We start from the raw sequence: 23,386 nt of genomic DNA, 5'->3' as shown, positions 1-23,386 counted from the left end.
ACCAGAAAAAACGGAGTTTCCTGCGTTGCTGTGTTTGGTGTTGTTCGGATGCTCCACAACGCGCTTGGTAGTTCTTCTGGCCAGGTATGTCGAGCTTTTTCCAGTGGTCCTAACAAGCGCTTCTTGATGCCATTGCAGATGATACCATTGGCTTTCTCGACTTGCCCATTGGTTTGAGGATGTGCAACTGACGCAAAGTTCAGCTTGATACCCACCTCTTCGCAATAATCTTTGAATTCATGGGATGTGAAGTTACTGCCGTTGTCTGTGACGATGCTATGGGGCACTCCAAATCTGAAGACGAGGCCTTTTACGAATTTTACTGCGGATGCTCCATCTGGTGAATTTATCGGCTTCGCTTCTATCCATTTTGTAAACTTGTCGACAGCTACTAGCATGTACTCCTTTCCTCCTGGCCAGGATTTGTGTAACTTACCCACCATATCAAGTCCCCATTGAGCAAAGGGCCATGACAATGGTATTGGTGCTAGCTCTGCTGCTGGAGAGTGAGGTTTTGCGGCAAACCTTTGACACGCGTCGCAGGTTCTTACTATGTCCTTGGCGTCCTCGATTGCTGTCAACCAGTAGAATCCTGCTCGAAAAACTTTGGCTGCGATAGCTCGACTACTTGCGTGGTGGCCACATATTCCCTCGTGTACATCCTTCAGAATTATTCTTCCTTCCTCTGGTGTGACGCACCTTTGCAAGACGCCTGAAATACGTCGCTTATACAATTCTCCCTTGACCACCGTGAAAGCTTTGGAGCGTCGAATTACTCGCCTTGCCTCAACTGGATCGTCGGGTATTTCTTTCCTCAGGATGTATGATATGTACGGCTGCATCCACGGTATCTGTATCACCATGACCAGGTCCTGATCTTCTTCTTCGTCCTCTTGCTTTTCCTTGGTAGCCCCCGAGGGTTTCTTCTCCTTCTTTTTTGATTTTGTTGACTTAGTAGATCTCTCTGTTATTTCTTCCCAGAATACACCTGGCGGGACTGCAAGGCATTGCGACCCGATGTTTGCAAGAACATCGGCTTCGTCGTTGCTCAATCTGCTAATATGGTTTACTTCGCATCCATCGAACAACTTCTCGAGTTCGTTGTATACCTCCTTGTATGCCATCATGCTATCATTGACTGCATCACATTGGTTCATAACTTGCTGTGCCACCAGCTGTGAGTCGCCAAAGATTTTTAGTCGAGTTGCTCCGTTGAGCTTTCGCCATCTTCATTCCATGTATGAGAGCCTCATATTCTGCTTCATTGTTAGATGCGTTAGGGAACGTCATCCGGAGGATGTACTTCAACTTGTCGCCTTCAGGTGATATGAGTACTACTCCTGCGCCAGCTCCTTCCAGTCTTTTGGACCCGTCGAAGTTCATGGTCCAAGTTCTCGATAAATCTGGAGGTCCTGTATTTTGCAACTCCATCCACTCTGCGATGAAGTCCGGCAGTATTTGTGATTTTATTGCTTTTCTTTTTTCATACGTGATGTCCCGAGGGGAAAGTTCTATTCCCCAAAGGGAGACACGACCCGTAGCTTCTGGGTTGTTTAGTATATTTGACAAGGGAGCTTCATTGACCACTATGATCGGATGTGCCGAAAAATAATGGCGCAATTTTCATGCTGTCGTGAATACTCCATATGCTATCTTTTGGTACTGCGGATACCTTTGTTTAGATGGCGATAAAACTTCGCTGACGAAGTATACTGGCCTCTGCACGCCGTGGAGTTTTCCTTCTTCTTCCCTTTCGACAACTAGCACCGTGCTCACCACTTGGGGTGTGGCTGCGATATATAGCAGGAGGGGTTCCCTTTCTTTTGGTGCCACCAGAATTGGCGGTGTCGAAATTGTGCGCTTCAAATCCTCGAAAGCTCTGTCGGCTTCTTCGTTCCACTGAAATTTATCTCCTTGTTTTATCAAAGCGTAGAACGGCAGTGCCTTTTCTCCCAGCCTAGCGACGAATCTACTCAAAGCTGCGACTCGCCCCGTTAGCTGTTGTATCTCCTTCAACTTTGTTGGCTTCCTCATTGTTACGATAGCCTGTATTTTGTCGGGATTTGCTTCAATCCCTCTTGCTGAGACTAGAAACCCCAAAAGTTCTCCTGCTGGGACGCCAAAGGAACACTTCGTCGGGTTCAGTTTGAGGCAGAACTTATCAAGGTTGTCGAAGGTTTCCTTGAGATCCTCGATCAGCGTTGCCCCTTTTTTGATGTTATGACGACATCATCAATGTATACTTGCACGTTCTTCCCAATCTGTGTCGCCAGACACTTCTGCATCATCCTTTGATATGTTGCTCCCGCATTTTTTAGACCAAAGGGCATTGTTCTGTAACAAAACACGCCGTAAGGTGTAATAAATGCGGTCTTTACTTCATCTTCTTCTTTTAATCTGATCTGGTTATAACCAGAATATGCATCCAGGAAGGAAAGACGTTCACATCCAGCCGTGGAGTCGATAATTTGATCGATCCTCGGGAGGGGAAAGTGATCCTTTGGACAATGTTTATTGACACACGTAAAGTCGACGCACATGCGAAGGACCTTAGTGTTTTTCTTCGGCACCAGCACAGGATTTGCTACCCATGTGGCTTCTGTGAATATCTCTTTGATAAAACCAGCTTCTTGTAGTCGATTAATTTCTGACAGCATGGCTTTGCGGTTTGGTTCCGAAAAACGCCGCAAAGGTTGTTTGATTGGTCTTGCTAGTGGATCCAAGTTTAGGTGGTGCTCGGCAAGTTCCCTGGGTACTCCTGGCATGTCAGCTGGACACCATGCGAAGATTTTCCAGTGCTCACGGAGGAACTCGACGAGCGCGCTTTCCTATGCGATATCCATGTCGTTTGCGATGGATGTCGTCTTTTTTGGGTCTGTCGGGTGAATCTGCACCTCTTTTGAATTTTTCTCGGTACTGAAAGTTGATTCTTTGTTTGGCCTTCCAACGTCTGGCAGTACGTCGTAATCAGTCATGCTTTTTGACGCCAAGTACTCAGCTTGCATCCCGAAGGTTTCTGACAACCGGTGGAAATCCTTGTCGCACTTATCGGCTAAGGCAAAGCTTCCTTTAACTGTGATTGGTCCCTTTGGTCCAGGCAACCTCCACAACAAGTATGTATAGTGTGGCACTGCCATAAATCTAGCATATGCTGGTCGTCCCAACAGAGCGTGATATTGCGACGGAAAATCCACGACTTCAAACTCGAGCCTCTCGATTCTATAATTTTCTCGGGTCCCAAACTGAACGTCGAGATTGATCTTTCCCAATGGATAACTTGGTTTCTCCGGTGTGATGCCGTGGAACCTTGTGTCTGTTGGTTTCAAGTTTGCTAAGGATATGTTCATCTTCCTCAATGTATCTGCATACATAAGGTTTAAGCTGCTGCCGCCGTCTATGAACACTCGAGAGACATCAAATCCCGCGATAACTGTGGCGAGAATAAGTGCTGGCTGCCCTGGTCGAGGAACTTGCTGCGGATGATCTGCTATTGTGAAGCCGATATCTTGTCCTGACCAATTAAGGTACTCAACTGTTGGTGGAGGCATTTTCTCTGCCATAAACACCTGTCGTGAGATTACTTTCTGAGCTCTATTGGACGGTCTTCCCTTCTGGATCATCAACACTGCTCCATTGGAATTAGGATCAACATAAGGTGGTGGTGCAGGTGCTGCCGCTATTCTGAGCTGATGCCGATTGTCGTCTGTAATCGCGGGAGGAGGCGGCAAGTGAATCTCGCTTCTGGGTTCTCGAGGATTTCTCTGTGCTGCCCGCGCATTAGCGTTCTCTGCATACCGCAACATTGCTTGAAAATTTCGACAATCCTTCTGCAAGTGCCCTGACTGTCTTTTTCCGTTGCTGTCGAGGAAAAAATGCATCTGGCACGGTCCATTCATCATCTCTTCAGGGGACACGAAAGGTCTTGGGAACCTAGGCCCGTTACTTTGCCTGGTGCGTGAATCATCCCTGTTATCACCTCGCTGCTCACTGCTTCTCTGGTAATCATCTCTGTTGCTTCCTCCTGTATTTGTCCGAAAACCTGCCGAAATTTGTCCTGGAGCGTCGTAGTTCTGGTACGTCCGAGGAAATCTTCGCCTCGGTTGATAGTTTCGACCGCGGTCCTCCTCTGGCGACCTGTCTCGTTTGTTGTGGACAGCGTCTTCTCCATCTGCCCATTTATTTGCTATCTCCATTAACGTGGATACTGTCTTTGGATTGGTCCTTCCCAAGTCTTCGACGAAATCTCCACGCCTGACTCCTGCGACAAACGCATCTATTGCTCTCTCGTCAGATATATTTTCTGCCGAGTTTTTAATGATATTCCACCTCTGGATGTACTTCCTCATTGGCTCATCTGGCTTTTGTCGACACGCTCTCAACTCCTCTAACGACGCGGGTTTTTTGCACGTGGATCTAAAGTTCTTGACGAACACATCCTCGAAACTTTCCCAGCTGTCGATGGATCCTGGAGCGAGTTTCTTTATCCAAGATCGTGCGGCTCCGCTCAAATGCACCTGGATACTTTGCATGGCTGTTGCCCTAGTTCCTCCTGTGAGCTTCACCGTCTCTAGATAGTCGACTAGCCAATCCTCTGGATCTTGAAGGCCGTCGAACTTCTTGAAATTATCGGGTAACTTGAATCCTGAGGGGACTCGAGTTTTCCGGACTCTCCTCGTAAAGCATGGCAAGCCACACATATCTTCGTCGGTCAATTCCGGAGATTGCCGATGATCCCTTCTGCTTTGCCGCGCTCTGTCGACTCTTGCCTGTGCTGCTGTGTCTCTTGCTCCACTTGGCCCTTCAGGTGCTGCCGCTGTTGCTGCTGCAGGTCGTGGACTATTTTGCCTTGCCGCTCCTTCGGGAGGCGTTGATACAAACGCTGTCCCCATAGCTCCAACTCCTGCTACCGCCATATTGTACAATGTTTCCCTTGGATCACCTGGAGGTGGTTTAGACGCAAGGATAAAAGCATGTGTCGCCATATACCCAGCCTCTGGTGTCTTAGGGATGATGTTTCCTCTTGTATCTATCGACATGAAGGACATGTCGAGGTTCTGGACCAAGTGCTCTCTTTCTGCTTCAGGTATGTGTTGCAGCCTTGATCTTGCTCTGTTCCGCGCCTCCCGATGGCTATCACCCGTAGTTCTAGATTGTCGACTTAAATCTGCCCTTCTCCTGCTGGATGCAGAAGCTGCCTCCTTTCTCCTGTTCAACTCAGCTGTCGGTGTTGCCAATTCCCTGGCAGCTCGTGCGAGCCTATATTGATATGCTTGCAGTTCTTCTGGTGTGGCCGTGGTAGCCATTGGTTCTGTGCCGTTCATAGCTCTCGCGGCTCTGTCCCACGCTGCTTGTGAAAGTTGAACTCTATCTCGCGGCTCTGGCCCGACGTATTTGTTGCCCAGGCCTTGCCGCAGATTAGAGGGATCGACGTATGGATTTCCCAGACTGTCGAAAGCCTCGGATGTCTCCTCTTGATCTTCAATGGCGTAAATCTGATGATACTTTGTACTCAGATCTACGTTGGGTTTGGTGACATCATCGTTGAGATTGATGAAGACCTTGCCCACTGTGATAGATTTGTCGATAAAGTCATAACTGTCGACATTGCTTGAGCCATCGCTTATATATGAGTCCGCAGATGACTCGAACGACATGTCGTTGAAGATCTGGGCGAGTTTCTCTCTTGTTCTGGTGCTGACGTAACGTGTCACCGAGGTTTCTTCTCCTGACTCGGTTGACGATGCATAGCTTGAAAAATCTGAATCGATCACCGACGATCCCGACGAAATCGGAATCTCGACACGATACGATCCTTCCTTCTCGACGCGAAAGTGAAACCTTCCGAACGTCATCTCCATGGGCTCCGCCAGATACGCATATGCATCCAAACGGGAGGGTGGGTGAGGAACAAAATCGACAAGACCAGCAGCGATCTGTTTACCTCGATCCATTGTGTTGCTTGCGGTTGACGATGTCGAAGATCTTGAGCGTGCCATCGAGATCAGCTCCTTACACCTCTAGTTCCCACAGACGGCGCCAATTGACAAGGTATCAACTTGTCAATGCCTATGGATTGTAGGCTAGGGTTTAGTTGGAAGTAGAGGGTAAGTAGATCTCGAAGGTTTCAGCCGGAAAGTACTCGACGAATATGAAAACTAGGGTTTGCAGACAATGATTCGATTGATTCTTTGTCCCTCGACTCCCCCTTTATATATGAGGTGGAGCCGAGGGATTCGTGCTATACAAGTTTACAGAGTCCGGGACGGTTTCTAACTCATCCCACCAGATTACAAATAACACTTCCTATTACAGCTCTACCTTTTCCTTAAATACATCTTGGGCTCTCGAATCTTCTTATTCTTCGGGTAGTGGGCCTTCATTAAACCCCGGGTACTATATTCGGCAGGCCCATTTGGGATGCCTATGTCACTCATCATCGCCTTTTGGCGTTGGTGGATCTTCTTGTTGTCGTGATGGGCTTGGTACATCCTATCCTCGAGGTCCCTCTTGAAGCAAAAGGACTTCTTGAGGCGAGCGGTGAGCTTGGCGAAGAGGCCATTTTGCTTGATGGAGTTGGGCACATAGTCGGAGTCGTCGCTGTCGGCTTCGTCTTCATTCTTGTCCCTGGCAGCTCCTTTGCCAAACCTTGGAAGGTCATGGTCCTTGACAAGAGGACTCTTCTCCTTGTGAATGGTGATGTTGGGGCGGCATTGCTCCAAGAGATCTCCGCGGCCTTCTTGATCCCACTTGAGACAGATGAGCCTCATGAGATAGGGAGCGTACTGAGGAAGCTTGCGGAGGAAGGCACAATCACGCATCTCATGCCAAATGTAGTCCATGATGTCCAGTTGCTTGCCCCGGCCCCTCAATTGATGTGTGCGCACAAGGAGATTCACAAGGAATCCGTGCACCTCATCATGGTTGGTATGCTTGGGGTTGATGGTGCTGCGGTAGATGCGGTTCATGATATCATAGACCGGCAGGAGTCCCTTGGTGCTGCCACACAACATCCTCCCTCAAATGTAGAGGTCGGCCATCTTCTCCTTGGCCATGGGCTTGGCTTGGAGATGTATGCGGAAGTGGTTTGAGTTGTCTACGGGGAGCTCATAACCAAGGCAACGGGCAAAGTCTTGCCATGTGGCCTCCATCACATGCTCCTTGGTCATCCACTTCAAGGAGTGAAAGCCTCCTTCATCCTCAAGAAAGACCACGGTGGCATAGAATTGGCAAATCACCTCCCGGGAGAAATCATGAGAGAACGTCATGATAGGAATGAGACCTTGTTCTTCACATATCTCCAGAGCTTCTCCAAAGTAGTCGAGGTCGGAGCGGAGCTTGTCCATGCTTATGGAGTATTGGGGGCAACACTTGAACTCTTTAGCCCCATAGACCTCGTAGTAGATCTTCTCTTGATTGATGTGATGAAAGTAGGCACAGCACTTCTTGGGAGCAAATAAGGATTGGCTCCCCGCACCTCCAAGAATTGGCGTTTCTTCACATCAAGCATTGACTTTTGAGGTCCCCTTGCCCCTGCTGCTGCATCTCTCTGTCTCTTGGTGGTCCTTGTTGGCATGATCTCCTCTTGCTCATCATCGCGATGACGACGAGAGGATGGCTTGACTTTGCCACCATGGGTCTTTGGTGCACCTGTGAACAGCAGAGGTTTGGGAGGGAATAGGGGATAAGTGCACAAGCCGAGAAATTAGAGATCAAATTGGACACTAACAAGCAACATTGGCGACTCTATAAATGGCGGTAGTACCGCAATCCCAACCGGTAGTTCCGCTTCGACCGGTAGTGTCGCCCAAGAATGAGCGGTACTACCGCTCAAGCTCGCACAGCCAGGTCGAGATTGGGTCATGGCAAGATCGACCCTAGAGCCACACATTGTTGCTAGCTAGTATCCTTACACATGAATAGCTTCCAAGAGGGCTTCTCCACCACAAAACTCCCACAAACCCTAGAATATGCATCTAGGGAGATCAACTCACCCTAGAGAGAGAAGTTAGGGTTCATACCGAAGGACATGGCGGAGAAGAGGTTGGGGAAGCTTCTCCACGGAGGAGATTGGGCCGATGGCGGCTGGAAAAGGAGATCAGGGCCGATCTCCTCGGGGTCTTGAGCTTGGGGAGGAGCTTTGACTTGAGGTGGAAGAGGAGTTGTGAGGATTTGGGGAAAATTCGACCCCAACCGGTACCTCAAGTCAAAACGTGCAAGCGGTAGTACCGCTCCTAGAAGCGGTAGTACCGCTTAACGGTACTGGCCCGGTACTTGAAGCGGTAGTACCGTTCTGGGGATAAATGTTCAGTTTCGTCAGAGAACTGCCCCAGAGCGGTAGTACCGCCCCAAGAAGCGGTAGTACCGTCCACCAAACTCAAAAACCTCAGATTTTGGTGTAGGCTTGTGCTTTTAGACAGAGTTGGCTCAAGAGGTAGGTGATGGCTTGGGATTAGATTACGGAACTGTTAAGGTACTACCCAACCAAGCTTGCAAGAATCAAAGCTAGAAAAGCCAAGCTTGGGTGAATCTCCCGAGAAGAAACAAAAGGAAAGAAGAAACGACAAACAACAACAAGAAAAGAAAAGAAAAAGAAACAAGAAGAACAACAACTCCTCGAAGAGGAGGTTTGGTGGCCGAAGCCACCGTGTAAGAGTTTGGTAGTGTGAGGTCGCGTAGAGACCTAGGACTCACGACTACTACTCAACATGAAGCTCATAGTCACTTGATTGACGAATAGCACATGCTTTGGGTTTCTTTGTGCATCATGGGGGGAGGGATAGCTCAATAATTTAAACCGCACTCCCCCTATGTCCATGCGTGCTTTACATCTAGACATATGGCACAAGAGTGGTATAGATATCCACTTATGACACAATGTCCAAATGAGAAGCACAAGGGTAGAGAGGCAAACCTTGATGATAAATGATAGAGAGTGAGTCCATTGTCTTGTTGGGCACATTTGGGAAGAATAGATCCTTGGGATTGCTATACCGTTGAATCCCATCACATCTTGCTCTTGAGAATATCTTGTGCTTTGCTTGGATTATGAGGGAGTCTTGACGCATTAGCATCCCAGCGAGAGAAGATCAAAAGGATAGGTTCGTGTGAGGTTCCTTGATCATCATCGAGATTTGGGTCCTCGCCTTGACGTCATTGATGTTGATGCCGAACTTGAGGTTGTGGAAGAGGTGACGTAGTACTTGGTTGTCCAGTGGAAGAGACTTGGCCTTGTGGTGTAGATGGCTCCATATAGATGGAACTTCGTCCTTCCCCGGTACTCATAGAAGGTAGCGTTTGAGATTGGCGAGAGCCAACACTCATCCTTCCTATGGTAATCGGGGGAATTACATCTCCTTTCTCACAAGAAGCACTTCGCCTTCTCCAAAGAACTATCATATTTATCAAGAAGTCTCATCACTCAATACCACAAGCCTCTCAATAGACTCATACTCCATCATTATGCTTGAGTGTCTTCTTAGGTTTGTCTCTCACTTCCGGCAACCCTATGAGGTTAGGGTAAGAGAATGGCTAGGAGCGAAAGGTGGATTCCTTCTTTGCCAATGAAGAAAACCAAGATCTTGAGAACAAACTCCGTTCCATAGTTGCTTCTTCTTGCAAGGATTATGTCATAGAACTTGTATTGAACTTGTTTGAGAAGCTTCATCGTGATTCATTTCCTTTCAACACAATTCCTACAAATCACAATCTCTACACAAATAAGCAAATTCCATTAGTCCTAGACCGTGGCCTCTTGAAGAGACTAGCTCCACAAGAGGACCACAACATGTTCATAATAGTAGGTACAAATACCCAAGAGTGCAGAGCAATGAACAAAGAGTACATATGTAGGAGTCTTGACAAGATAGGACTTTGATCACCACTTTGTCAGGGCTCCAATACCTTTAAGCTTGATTGTGTCGTCGTCATGAGAAAGATGGATATAAGGACTTGATGACGACACCAAATTCCTTGCTTCCGGACATAAGACTTGTGGCTTCAAGATAACCACCCAATAAGCACCTCCGAAAGCAAGGCACTTCATGGATCAAGAGTTGGAAATAGGAGCCCACTTTTCAATGGGCTCTACCTTCATATTCATTGCTTCATTATTCCTTCCTTCTCTCTCAATCTTCTTTGGCATAATTGCCACTTCTCCTTCATGGCATAAGTCCTCGTGGGCTTCAATAACTCCTTCCAAGAATTGGACTTGAATTTGGAGACTCTCAATCTCGGACCTCAAGTCATTAGCTTCATCTTCTCGGTCCACTAGAGCTTCCTCAAGAAGTGAATTCCTTCTCTCAAGTGAATGCGTGTGTCTCTCCAAGGTGGCAATGTCGTCCTCATGATTGCGACATATGTAGTCCTTGCTTGAGCGTTTGTATTCTTCTATGGCTTCATCTTGCATAAGCTTGATCACCATAAGTTTGTCCTTGCTCCTCTTAAGATAAGCAATTTCATCCTCATGGTTACAACAAGTGACCTTTTCTTTGCTCGAACGGATCCACTCCAACAAGGACTCATTTTGCCTCTCATTGACTTCAACTAGCTTGGCCTTGTGTTTCTTTAGAGTGGCAATCTCTTCTTCATGATCACAACATTGCACCTTCTCTTTACTCAAGCGATAGTATTCATCTAAGGCCTCCTCTTGAGTTGAGATGACATCCAAGAACTTTGCATTGTGTTTTCTCAAGAAGCATACCTCGTCAAGGAGCTTGTCACAACATGAATTAGGACCTTCATCTTCTTTCTTCTTGGCAAAGGTTGCAACATCCTCAATTGACCATTCATGATCTTCTTCAAGATAATTCTTCTTTGTCTTGAGCTTGTCCAACCAACCAAGAGCATAATCTCGATCCTTGAGTTGGGAGATGAGAGAGTTGTTGTAGTCTTCAAGAATAAGAGCACTAGTTTCAAGAGTCATACGCATGCACACTTCTTCCTCATAAGCTTGGGTGAGAGAGATAATCTCCAATTCCTTCTTCTTTTTAAGTCCTTCATTTTCCACCATATGGTCTTCATCTTGAAGCATGTTAGTTCTAGGCTTGTCGGTGAAGGATCTCTTGGTGATGTGGTTGTTGGGGAGCCGCTTGGGAAGGGGTTGAAACTTGCTCTTACGAATGAGGTATCCACCATATAAGTCCCTTTGCTTGTAGAGGCAATCCGCAACGAAGTGACTTTTGTCGCGACAATTGTAGCAAGAGTTCTCTCGAGTTTGGTTTCTTGTTTCCACTCCAAGGAAGTAGAGCATTGTAGAACTTTTTCTCGATCCAATGGTCATCCACAAAAGTCGCTCCAAGATCTTGCATTTGGATGGCGAGAGCAATAAGGCGTTGATACATCTCTTCGGGCGATTCTCCCTCTATCATGACAAAGTCATTTGCCATTGCTTCACTAAGATGAGAGCATTGGATGTCCTCATTTCCAAGAAAGAGCTTGTCAAGTTTGTCCCAAGCTTCCTAGGCGGTCTTGAGCGATTGGATATGAGCGCGTTCCTTGGGAGTAATGGCCAAATGAATCATGTCGATGGCGATGGCGTTGAGTTGGTGGTCCACCACTTCCCTTCTTGTCAAGTTCATTGGGTCTTGTGGTGAATATCCTTCTTGAATGATCCGCCAAAGCTCGGTAGAGGTGCTACACACATGAGAATGCATTAATAGTTTCCAATCACCAAAGCTATTAGATTCAAGTAATGGTGGTGGACCATGAGTCATGATGCAAGGCATGGGCATTTGAGCATATGAGTCATGATCACTAGATGGAGATGCATCCTTCCCCTTTGATGAGGTGTCAACGTCCTCAAGATCCTTTTCCCGATGTGAATTTGTTGATTGCTCAACAATCTCAACACAAGGAAGAGAGTCGAGTGATGGGGAAACATTGACACCCCTATTAGTATCTATGATGGGGTTAGGTTTTGGAGTAATCAACTCCATCATCATAGCCTTCAATTGAGATACAATGGATGACTCCAATTTCTTGAGGTCATACAAAGTAGCCGGAGTATTATCGGCACTTGATGATGGAGATGATTGCTCACGGGGAAGAACTCCACTCACAACCACCTCTTGTTCGGCCATTTCTTAGGCGGTAAAACCCGAGCAAGAAAACCTTGCTCTGATACCACTTGAACGGATCGTAGCGAACAAGAGGGGGGGTGAATGGCGATACGGCAAGTTTTAACCTTTTTCAAGTTTTAGCGCAACGGAAGGTAAAGGTGATAAATTTTGCTATAGCGGTGATCCTACAATGAAGCTAGAGCATGTGCAACAAGTAAAGGAATCAACAAGATAGTAAGAGTGAGGAGCGAGACAACCGGGGGGGGGGGCGCGAGGCGAGTCGAGGTTTGTTTCCCGCAGTTCCCTCCACTAAAGGAGGTACGTTTGCGTTGAGGAGGTGCTAGTCTCACACAAGAGACTAGGCGGCCACACCACGAAGGAAGGCCTCACCCTCTTCCTCGAGAGAGCTCCACGGAGGTGCTCTCCCTCTTCCACTAAGGCACCGGTCGAGGCGGTGATTCCTTCACAAAGTTGGGGCGAGCTCCACACACAAGGATGCTCCCAACACCCTATGGAGCTAGTACATCACCAAGCTAGACTCCATAGCTGCACATCTCCAATGCTCCACCATAGGAACCCATCTCCAATGCTCCACCAAAGGAACCCCTCCAATACTCCACCAAGAAGCTCTTCCAGTGCTCCACCAAGAAGCTCTTCCAGTGCTCCACCAAGAGGCTCTTCCACCAAGGAACCCTAACAACAAGATCCACTAAGGACTACCACGAATTGGTGAACTTTCTCTCGGTAGAATGATAGATCGGGGTCTCCTCCACCACCACACAAAGTATGAACAAGATTGGTTGGGTGGATGAGGAGATCCCCTCAATTTTGAGCTCAGCAACAATGGAGGAGAGAGAGAGAGAAGAGCTAAGGCTGGGTGGAGAAGAAGGGGCCTTTATATAGGTCCCTCCAAATCCAACCGTTGCCAGCCATTTTTGCCTAAGCGGTACTACCGCTTCTGGAAGCGGTACTACCGCTCTGAGTTCGAATTCCCCACAGAACTTGTCCACGTGGACACATTGCGGTACTACCGCTCGTGGTACCGCTTGCGGTACCGCAATAGGGTCCAGACCTTACTGGATCCCAAGCGGTACCTGAGCGGTACCAGAGCGGTACTACCGTAACGTGTTACGGTACTTAGCGCGATACCGTGGATGGTACTACCGCCCTCAAGCGGTATCACGGGCGGTACCACGGGCGGTACCAGTAGAGGTAGCGGTACTACCGCTCCTGGTACCGGTAGTACCGCTATGGCTAAAACAGCTTTTCCTCTCTTCCTCTCCTACCATGTCACCTCACGACACACACGCAAAACCAGAAACCCTAAGAGCTACGCTTCGGTCTTCTGATCATAGTGTGCTCAGCGAGGGTACCGTGCATCTTGCAAACCTATCAATGACAAACTTTGTGCATGGTTAGAATTGTTCGAGTGTTGTTATCAAACACACAAAACACGGGATATGGATCTTGCTCTTACAGCGTCAGCGGCTTGGAAGCCTAAAACCCCGTCGCCTACCTTTGGTTAAGCGACGTTAATGGCGTCCCTGTTTTCCCAGGCGACGCAGGGACGCGTATCGTCGTGCATGGCCACGTGTCCGTCCGCGCCGGCGTTATTGCGTGCAACCACCCCGCTGCCGCCGCTGTACATTAAGACGCCCTGCGGTTCGTCCCAATCTCTCACCGCTCCCAAACCTTCTCGTCGCCGCCGCCTCCCCCCTCCCAGATCTTCTCCTCGCTGCTCCAGACAATATCGACCTCATCCTCCCGCAAGATCACCGCCGCGAATGGCTTCGGCCACAACAGCCTGACCATGCCGGAGGCGTGGGCGCTGTACCACGCCCAATATCCAGTCCCGCCGGACATGCGGCTGCCAAGCAGCAGCGGCTGGAAGATGGCCGTGAGCGGCATTGGCGTCCCGCCGCCGCCGAAGCCGGGCACGGAGCAATGGAGGGACGGCATCAGGGCCCGGCGGGCTCAACTCACCGCCGCCGAGCGGCATGATCCGACGTGGGCGGCGAACGAGAACGACGACTGGTGGAAGACGTACTTCAAGGCGAAGTACGACATCGAGATGCACAATGATACGTCTCAAACGTATCTATAATTTCTTATGTTCCATGCTAGTTTTATGACAATACTCACATGTTTTATATACACTTTATATCATTTATATGCATTTTCCGGCACTAACCTATTAACGAGATGCCGAAGCGCCAGTTCCTGTTTTCTGCTGTTTTTGGTTTCAGAAATCCTACACAGGAAATATTCTCGGAATTGGACAAAACAAAAGCCCACGATCTTATTTTCCACGAAGCTTTCCAGAAGACCGAAGGAGATACGAAGTGGGGCTACGAGGTGGCCACACCACCTGGCGGCGCGGCCAAGGGGTGGCCCGCACCGCCCTATGGTGTGGGCCCCTCGTGAGCCCCCCGACTCTACCCTTCCGCCTACTTAAACTCTCCGTCGCGAAAACCCTATTACCGAGAGCCACGATACGAGAAAAGTTCCAGAGATGCTGCCGCCGCCAATCCCATCTCGGGGGATTCAGGAGATCGCCTCCGGCACCCTGCCGGAGAGGGGAATCATCACCCGGAGGATTCTACATCACCATGATCGCCTCCGGACTGATGTGTGAGCTGCCTATCATGATCAAGACCATCTATTTGTAATGCTACATGTTGTGTTTGTTGGGATCCGATGAATACAGAATACTATGTCAAGTTGATTACTGATCTATCATATATGTCTTGTTTATGATCTTGCATGCTCTCCGTTGCTAGTAGAGGCTCTGTCCAAGTTGATACTTGTGACTCCAAGAGGGAGTATTTATGCTCGATAGTGGGTTCATGCCTCCATTGAATCTGGGACAGTGACAGAAAGTTCTAAGGTTGTGGATATGCTGTTGCCACTAGGGATAAAACATCAATGCTTTGTCTAAGGATATTTGTGTTGATTACATTACGCACCATACTTAATGCAATTGTCTGTTGTTTGCAACTTAATACTGGAAGGGGTGCGGATGCTAACCCGAAGGTGGACTTTTTAGGCATAGATGCATGCTGGATAGCGGTCTATGTTCTTTGTCGTAATGCCCTAAGTAAATCTCATATTAGTTATCATGATATGTATGTGCATTGTTATGCCCTCTCTATTTGTGCCCAACTATAATTTGTTCACCCAACATGCTATTTCTTATTGGAGAGACACCACTAGTGAACTGTGGACCCCGGTCCATTCTTTTACATCTGAATACAATCTACTGCAATCATTGTTCTCTACTGTTCTTTGCAAACAAACATCATTCTCCACACCATACGTTTAATCCTTTGTTTACAACAAGCCGGTGAGATTGACAACCTCACTATTAAGTTGGGGCAAAGTATTTTGATTGTGTTGTGCAGGTTCCACGTTGGCGCCGGAATCCCTGGTGTTGCGCCGCACTACACTCCTCCACCAACAACCTTCACGTGGCCTTCATCTCCTACTGGTTCGATAACCTTGGTTTCTTACTGAGGGAAAACTTGCTGCTGTACGCATCACACCTTCCTCTTGGGGTTCCCAACGGGCGTGTGCTTGACGCGTCATCAAGACTGTTTTCTGGCGCCGTTGCCGGGGACCTGAAGAAAAGTTACACCACAAAGATTTCTAACTCCCACGTCAACTGCTCGCCAGCAACTGTTTTCTGGCGCCGTTGCCGGGGAGATCAAGACACGCTACAAGGGGAGTCTCTCACATCCAATCTCTTTACTTTGTTATTGTCTTGCTTTACTTTATTTTATTTTCTGTTTTGTTTGCTTTCCTTATATCAAAAATACAAAAAAATAGTTACTTGCTTTACTTTATTTACTGTCTTGTTTGCTTTCTTTATATCAAAAACACAAAAAAATTAGTTACTTGCATTTACTTTACTTTATTTAGTTTGCTTTACTTATTTATTATTGCTAAAATGGGTACTCCTGAGAATACTAAGTTGTGTGACTTCACAAGCACAAATAATAATGATTTCCTATGCACACATATTGCTCCACCTGCTGCTACAGCAGAATTTTATGAAATTAAACCTGTTTTACTAAATCTTGTTATGAGAGAGCAATTTTCTGGTGTTAGTTCTCATGATGCTGCTGCCCATCTTAATAATTTTGTTGAACTTTGTGAAATGCAAAAGTATAAGGATGTAGATGGTGACATCATAAAACTAAAATTGGTTCCTTTCTCCTCAAGAGGAAGAGCTAAAGATTGGTTGCTATCTTTGCCTAAAAATAGTATTGATTCATGGACTAAATGTAAGGATGCTTTCATTGGTAGATATTATCCTCTTGCTAAAATTATATCTTTGAGAAGTAGCATAATGAATTTTAAGCAATTGGATAATGAACATGTTGCCCAAGCATGGGAAAGAATGAAATCTTTGGTAAAGAATTGCCCTACCCATGGACTAACTACTTGGATGATCATCCAAACCTTTTATGCAGGATTGAATTTTTCTTCAAGGAACCTATTGGATTCAGCTGCTGGAGGTATTTTTATGTCCATCACCTTGGGCGCCGCAACAAAGCTTCTTGATAATATGATGATCAATTACTCTGAATGGCACACTGAAAGGACTCCACAAGGTAAGAAGGTAAATTCTATTGAAGAAACCTCCTCCTTGAGTGATAAGATTGATGTTATTATGTCTATGCTTGTTAATGGTAGATATAATGTTGATCTTAATAATGTTCCTTTAGCTTCATTGGTTGCTCAAGAAGAGCATGTTGATGTGAACTTCATTAAAAATAATAATTTCAACAACAATGCTTATAGGAATAATTCTGGTAACAACTATAGGCCATATCCTTCTAATAATAGAAACGGTTATGGTAATTCTTACAACAATAATAGGAGTGTACCCTCTGTTCTTGAATCCATGCTTAAAGAATTTATTAGTACACAAACTGCTTTTAACAAATCTGTTGAAGAAAAGCTTGGCAAAATTGATGTTCTTGCTTCTAAGGTTGATAGTCTTGTTGCTGATGTTGATCTTTTAAAATTGAAAGTTATGCCTAATGAAACTAAAGATATTAAGTCATTTGCTACAGCAAACGCCATCCAAGTTTGAATTAATGAAAATATTAGATTGATGGCTGAATTGCATGCTAGGTGGGAAAAAGAAGAAAAAATTGCTAAAGAGAATAATGTAGCTAAAGTTTGGACTATTACCACCACTAGTAATGTTGATGCTTCACATGATGCTAAACCTCCTACTATCAATGGTAAAATAATTGGTGTAGGCAATGTTTCTACTCCTAATACAAAGCGTGCAAAACTGCTTGAAACTGCTAAAACTGCATGTGATAAAACTGGTGAAATTTTTCAGAATATTGGGGACAATGATCCCATTGCTTTAGATCATAATGGTTTAGATTTTGATAATTGTCATATCTCTGAAATTATTAAGTTCTTGCAAACATTTGCTAGAAGTCCTAATGCTAGTGCTATAAATTTGGCCTTTCCAAAACATATTATAAATGCTCTCATAAAAGCTAGAGAAGAGAAATTAAAACTTCAAACTTATATTCCTAGGAAGTTGGAAGATGGTTGGGAGCCCATCATTAAGATGAAGGTCAATGATTTTGATTGTAATTCTTTATGTGATCTTGGTGCAAGTATTTCTGTTATGCCTAAGAAACTCTATGATATGCTTGACTTGCCACCATTGAAAAATTGTTATTTGGATGTTAATCTTGCTGATAATTCTATAAAGAAACCTTTGGGGAGGATTGATAATGTTCACATTACGGTTAACAATAACCTTGTCCCCGTTGATTTTGTTGTCTTGGATATTGAATGCAATGCATCTTGTCCTATTGTTTTGGGAAGACCCTTTCTTCGAACTGTTGGTGCTATTATTGATATGAAGGAAGGGAATATTAAGTATCAATTTCCTCTTAAGAAAGGTATGGAACACTTCCCTAGAAAGAGAATGAAGTTACCTTTTGATTCTATAATTAGAACAAATTATGATGTTGATGCTTCATCTCTTGATAATACTTGATTTACACTTTCTGCGCCTAGCTGAAAGGCGTTAAAGAAAAGCGCTTATGGGAGACAACCCATTATTTTATTTCTGCAATTTTGTTTTATATTTGTGTCTTGGAAGTTGTTACTACTGTATAAACCTCTCCTTATCTTTAATTTATTGCATTGTTGTGCCAAGTAAAGTCTTAGTAAGGTTGATACTAGATTTGGATTTCTGCGTAGAAACAGATTTCTTGCTGTCACGAATTTGAGTAGATCTCTCTGTAGGTAACTCAGAAAAATCTGCGAAAAATCATGAGTAATCCTCAGATATGTACGCAACTTTCATTCAATTTGAGATTTTTCATCTGAGCAAGTTAAGTGCCTTGAAAAAATTCGTCTTTACGGACTATTCTGTTTTGATAGATTCTGCCTTTTATTTCACATTGCCTCTTTTACTATGTTGAATGGATTTCTTTGTTACATTAAATTTCAGTAGCTTTGGGCAATGTCGAGAAGTGTTAAGAATGATTGTGTCACCTCTGAACATGTGAATTTTTGATTATGCACTAACCCTCTAATGAGTTTGTTTTGAGTTTGGTGCGGAGGAAGTTTTCAAGGGTCAAGAGAGGAGGATGATACAATATGATCAAGAAGATTGAAAAGTCTAAGCTTGGGGATGCGCCCGTGGTTCATCCCTGCATATTTCAAGAAGACTCAAGCATCTAAACTTGGGGATGCCCAAGGCATCCCCTTCTTCATCGACAACTTATCAGGTCACCTCTAGTGAAACTATATTTTTATTCCGTCACATCTTATGTGCTTTACTTGGAGCGTCTGTATGTTTTTTTTTTTGTTTTTTTTTTGAATAAAATCGGATCCTAGCATTCTTTGTGTGGGAGAAAGACACGCTCCGCTCGTTCATGTGAACACTGGTGTTCTTAGCTTTACTTTTAATGTTCATGGCGAAGGTTGAAAACTGCTTCGTTCATTGTTATTTGGTTGGAAAAATAAAATGCTTCATGTGGTAATTGGTATATGGTCTTGAATAATTTCATACTTTGCAATTGTTTTGCTCAAATAGATCATGTTTAAGCTCTTTCATCATGTACTTTACACCTATTAGTGAAGAACTACCGTAGAGCTTGTTGAAATTTGGTTTGCATGATTGGTCTCTCTAAAGTCTAGATATTTTCTGGTAAAGTGTTTGAACAACAAGGAAGACAGTGTAGAGTCTTATAATGCTTGCAATATGTTCTTATGTAAGTGATTGTTCTAGGACGTCGCCTAGAGGGGGGTGAATAGGCGGTGTGGCAAGTTTTAGCCTTTTCCAATTTTAGCGCAACGGAAGGTAAATGTGATAGCTTTAGCAAAGGTAATGTCCCTACAATGATACTAGGACAAGTGCAACAAGTAAAGGAATCAACAAGATAGTAAGAGTAAGGTGCGAGATAACCGGAGGACGCGGAGGCGAGGCGAGGTTTGTTTACCGCAGTTCCTTCCACAACAGGAAGTACGTCTGCATTGAGGAGGTGCTAGTCTCACACAAGAGACTAGACGGCCACACCACGAAGGAAGGCCTCACCTTCTTCCTCGAGAGAGCTCCACGGAGGTGCTCTCCCTCTTCCACTAAGGCACCGGTCGAGGCAGTGATTCCTTCACAAGGTTGGGGCGAGCTCCACACACAAGGATGCTCCCAACACCCTATGGAGCTAGTACATCAGCAAGGTAGCTTCCATAGGTGCACATCTCCAATGTCCCACAATAGGAACTCTTCCAATGCTCCACCAAAGGAACCCTTCCAATGCCCCACCAAGGAACCCTTCCAATGCCCCACCAAGGAACCCTTCCAATGCCCCACCAAGGAACCCTTCCAATGCTCCACTAAAGGAACTCTTCCAATGCTCCACAAAAGGAACTCTACCACCAAGATCCACTAAGGAAGAACACACACACCCTACGAGATCGAAACCCCGGAGAGAGCACAAACCGATGCACCTAATGCAATGGATAAGAACACCACTAGGATGCCCAAGTTCTTCTCTCCCAAATTCCAACAAAGCTAGAAGAAGCTATTGGGGGAATAAGGGAGGAAGAACAAAGTGAGGAGAAACACCAAGAAACTCCAAGATCTAGATCTAGCAAGATCCCCTCACTTAGAGAGGGATTCAATTGGTGAAGCTCTAGATCTAGATCTCCTCCCTCCTTTCCCCCAAAAATATGCAACAAATAGTGGGGGGATCAAGAGGAGGAAGAAAGAACCCAAGGTCAACAATGGAGGAGAGAGAGTGGAGGTGCAGGGTTAGTTTGGTCGGAGGTGGAAGAGAGGTATATATAGGGGACCCAGAAATATAGCTGTTGGGGCTGAAAAACGGTCAGATCCGCGCCCAAAGCGGTACTACCGCTTGTCGAAGCGGTACTACCGCTCGCGCGAGATCTACGCAGAAAACAACTGGAAAATGCCCCAAACCGGTAGTACCTCTGTCTGGGGCGGTACTACCGCTTGTGCTGAGAAAATAGCAAATCAGATGCAAAGAGAGAGAGAGAGTGCAGCAGTGCAGCGCATGCGGTAGCAGGTAGGGCCATGGAGCAGCGGTGCAGCAGAGGCAGCAGCATGCATGCGGGTGCGCGCGACAGCAGGCAGGGTGGCGTGGGGATCGAGGCTTGGGCGGGAGCCATCGACGCGCGGGTCAACGCGGCTCCCCGCTCTCCCGATTGATCGGAGCGATGCAAGCGCGTGCGGTGGTAGCGAGCAGTAGCGTGGCGAGCTGGGCTGGCGAGCGAAGGCGGGGGAGGCCCAACGCGGGGCTGAGGGCAAGGCTGGCTGGGCCGCGGTGTGGAGCTGCGGTGCTCGGCCTGTGAGCTAGCGGCGGCCCAGTTCGGAAGAAGATGGTGGAGGCAGGAAGAAAAAGAAAACAAGCTGGGCTGGGCCAGTACTACCGGCTGGGTACCGGGCTTGGTGCCGTATAAGTTACGGTAGTACCAGCCCGGTACCGGCCTGGTACCGGTCTGGATCCAGTAAGAAAAATAGCAGATGCGGTATTGGGCCCGGTACCGTCAGCGGTGGTACCGCCCGGCCCAAAAGAGATTTTCTTTTCTTTTTCCAAATAAGACGCAATGTAAAATCCATAACTTGAGCTAGACAACTCCGAATGACATGAAACCAATTTTGTTGGAAAGAGGGCGACAAGAGCTACATCTTTACAAGGTGAAGTCATGCAAATGAGTGAGTGATGATTTTCTCATGGTCATAGAGGTGTAACCTCTCAATACGGTATATCAAGAAAATCATCACTCTCGCATATGCAACATGCGATGCAACCGAAATCCGTTTCATGCATAAGAACCAAGAAGAACCAAGAACATGATGCAATGCATGCAAGGTTTGATCTCTCTCCGATTATACGACCCACTATCCTATCGAGCACAAACCTAGTCCTTGCGCGTTCTTCTCGAGTTGGCAAGCTCCGCCTCCATACTCTTCATGATTGTACATGCCACCGTCTTCCTTCAACATACACGTGATACGTCTCCAACGTATCTATAATTTCTGATGTTCCATGCTTGTTTTATGATAATACCTACATGTTTTGTTCACACTTTATGATGATTTTATGCGTTTTCCGGAACTAACCTATTGATGAGATGCCGAAGTGTCAGTTCCTGTTTTCAGCTGTTTTTGGTTTCAGAAATCATAGTAAGGAAATATTCTCAGAATTGGACGAAATCAACGCCCAAGATCTTAAAATCACACGAAGCTTCCAGAACACCCGAGAGCCACCAGAGGGGAGCCCTGGGGGCCCCACACACCAGCCTGGCGCGGCCAGGGGGTGGGCTGCGCCCCCCTATGGTGTCACCGCCTCGTCAGCCCTCCGACTCCGCCTCTTCGCCTATTTAAAGGTCCCTGACCTAAATCTTCGATACGAAAAAAGCCACGGTACGAGAAACCTTCCAGAGCCGCCGCCATCGCGAAGCCAAGATCTGGGGGACATGAGTCTCTGTTCCGGCACGCCGCCGGGACGGCGAAGTGCCCCCGGAAGGCATCTCCATCGACACTGATGGCGTGTATTTCACACGTTCGTTGGGCAACCCCAAGAGGAAGGTATGATGCGCACAGCAGCAAGTTTTCCCTCAGAAAGAAACCAAGGTTTATCGAACCAGGAGGAGCCAAGAAGCACGTTGAAGGTTGATGGCGGCGGGATGTAGTGCGGCGCAACACCAGGGATTCCGGCGCCAACGTGGAACCTGCACAACACAACCAAACTACTTTGCCCCAACGAAACAGTGAGGTTGTCAATCTCACCGGCTTGCTGTAACAAAGGATTAACCGTATTGTGCGGAAGATGATTGTTTGCAGAAAACAGTAGAACAAGTATTGCAGTAGATTGTATTTCAGTAAAGAGAATTGGACCGGGGTCCACAGTTCACTAGAGGTCTCTCCCATAAGACAAACAGCATGTTGGGTGAACAAATTACAGTTGGGCAATTGACAAATAAAGAGAGCATGACAATGCACATACATATCATGATGAGTATAGTGAGATTTAATTGGGCATTACGACAAAGTACATAGACCGCCATCCAACTGCATCTATGCCTAAAAAGTCCACCTTCAAAGTTATCATCCGAACCCCTCCAAGTATTAAGTTGCAAAGCAACAGACAATTGCATTAAGTATGGTGCGTAATGTAATCAACAACTACATCCTTAGACATAGCATCAATGTTTTATCCCTAGTGGCAACAAGCACAACACAACCTTAGAACTTTCTCACATCGTCCCAGGTGTCAATGCAGGCATGAACCCACTATCGAGCATAAATACTCCCTCTTGGAGTTACAAGCATCTACTTGGCCAGGGCATCTACTAGTAACGGAAAGCATGCAAGATCATAAACAACACATAAGTATAACTTTGATAATCAACATAACAAGTATTCTCTATTCATCGGATCCCAACAAACGCAACATATAGAATTACAGATAGATGATCTTGATCATGTTAGGCAGCTCACAAGATCCGACAATGATAGCACAATGGGGAGAAGACAACCATCTAGCTACTGCTATGGACCCATAGTCCAGGGGTAGACTACTCACACATCACACCGGAGGCGACCATGGCGGCGTAGAGTCCTCCGGGAGATGATTCCCCTCTCCGGCAGGGTGCCGGAGGCGATCTCCTGGATCCCCCGAGATGGGATCGGCGGCGGCGGCGTCTCTGGAAGGTTTTCCGTATCGTGGCTCTCGGTACTGGGGGTTTCGTCACGGAGGCTATTTGTAGGCGGAAGGGCAGGTCAAGAGGCGGCACGGGGGCCCCACACCACAGGGCCG

Source organism: Lolium perenne, chromosome 3 (genome assembly GCF_019359855.2).
Source record: "Lolium perenne isolate Kyuss_39 chromosome 3, Kyuss_2.0, whole genome shotgun sequence".
Classification (NCBI taxonomy): Eukaryota; Viridiplantae; Streptophyta; class Magnoliopsida; order Poales; family Poaceae; genus Lolium; species Lolium perenne.
Note: the sequence above shows the minus strand (reverse complement) of the source record.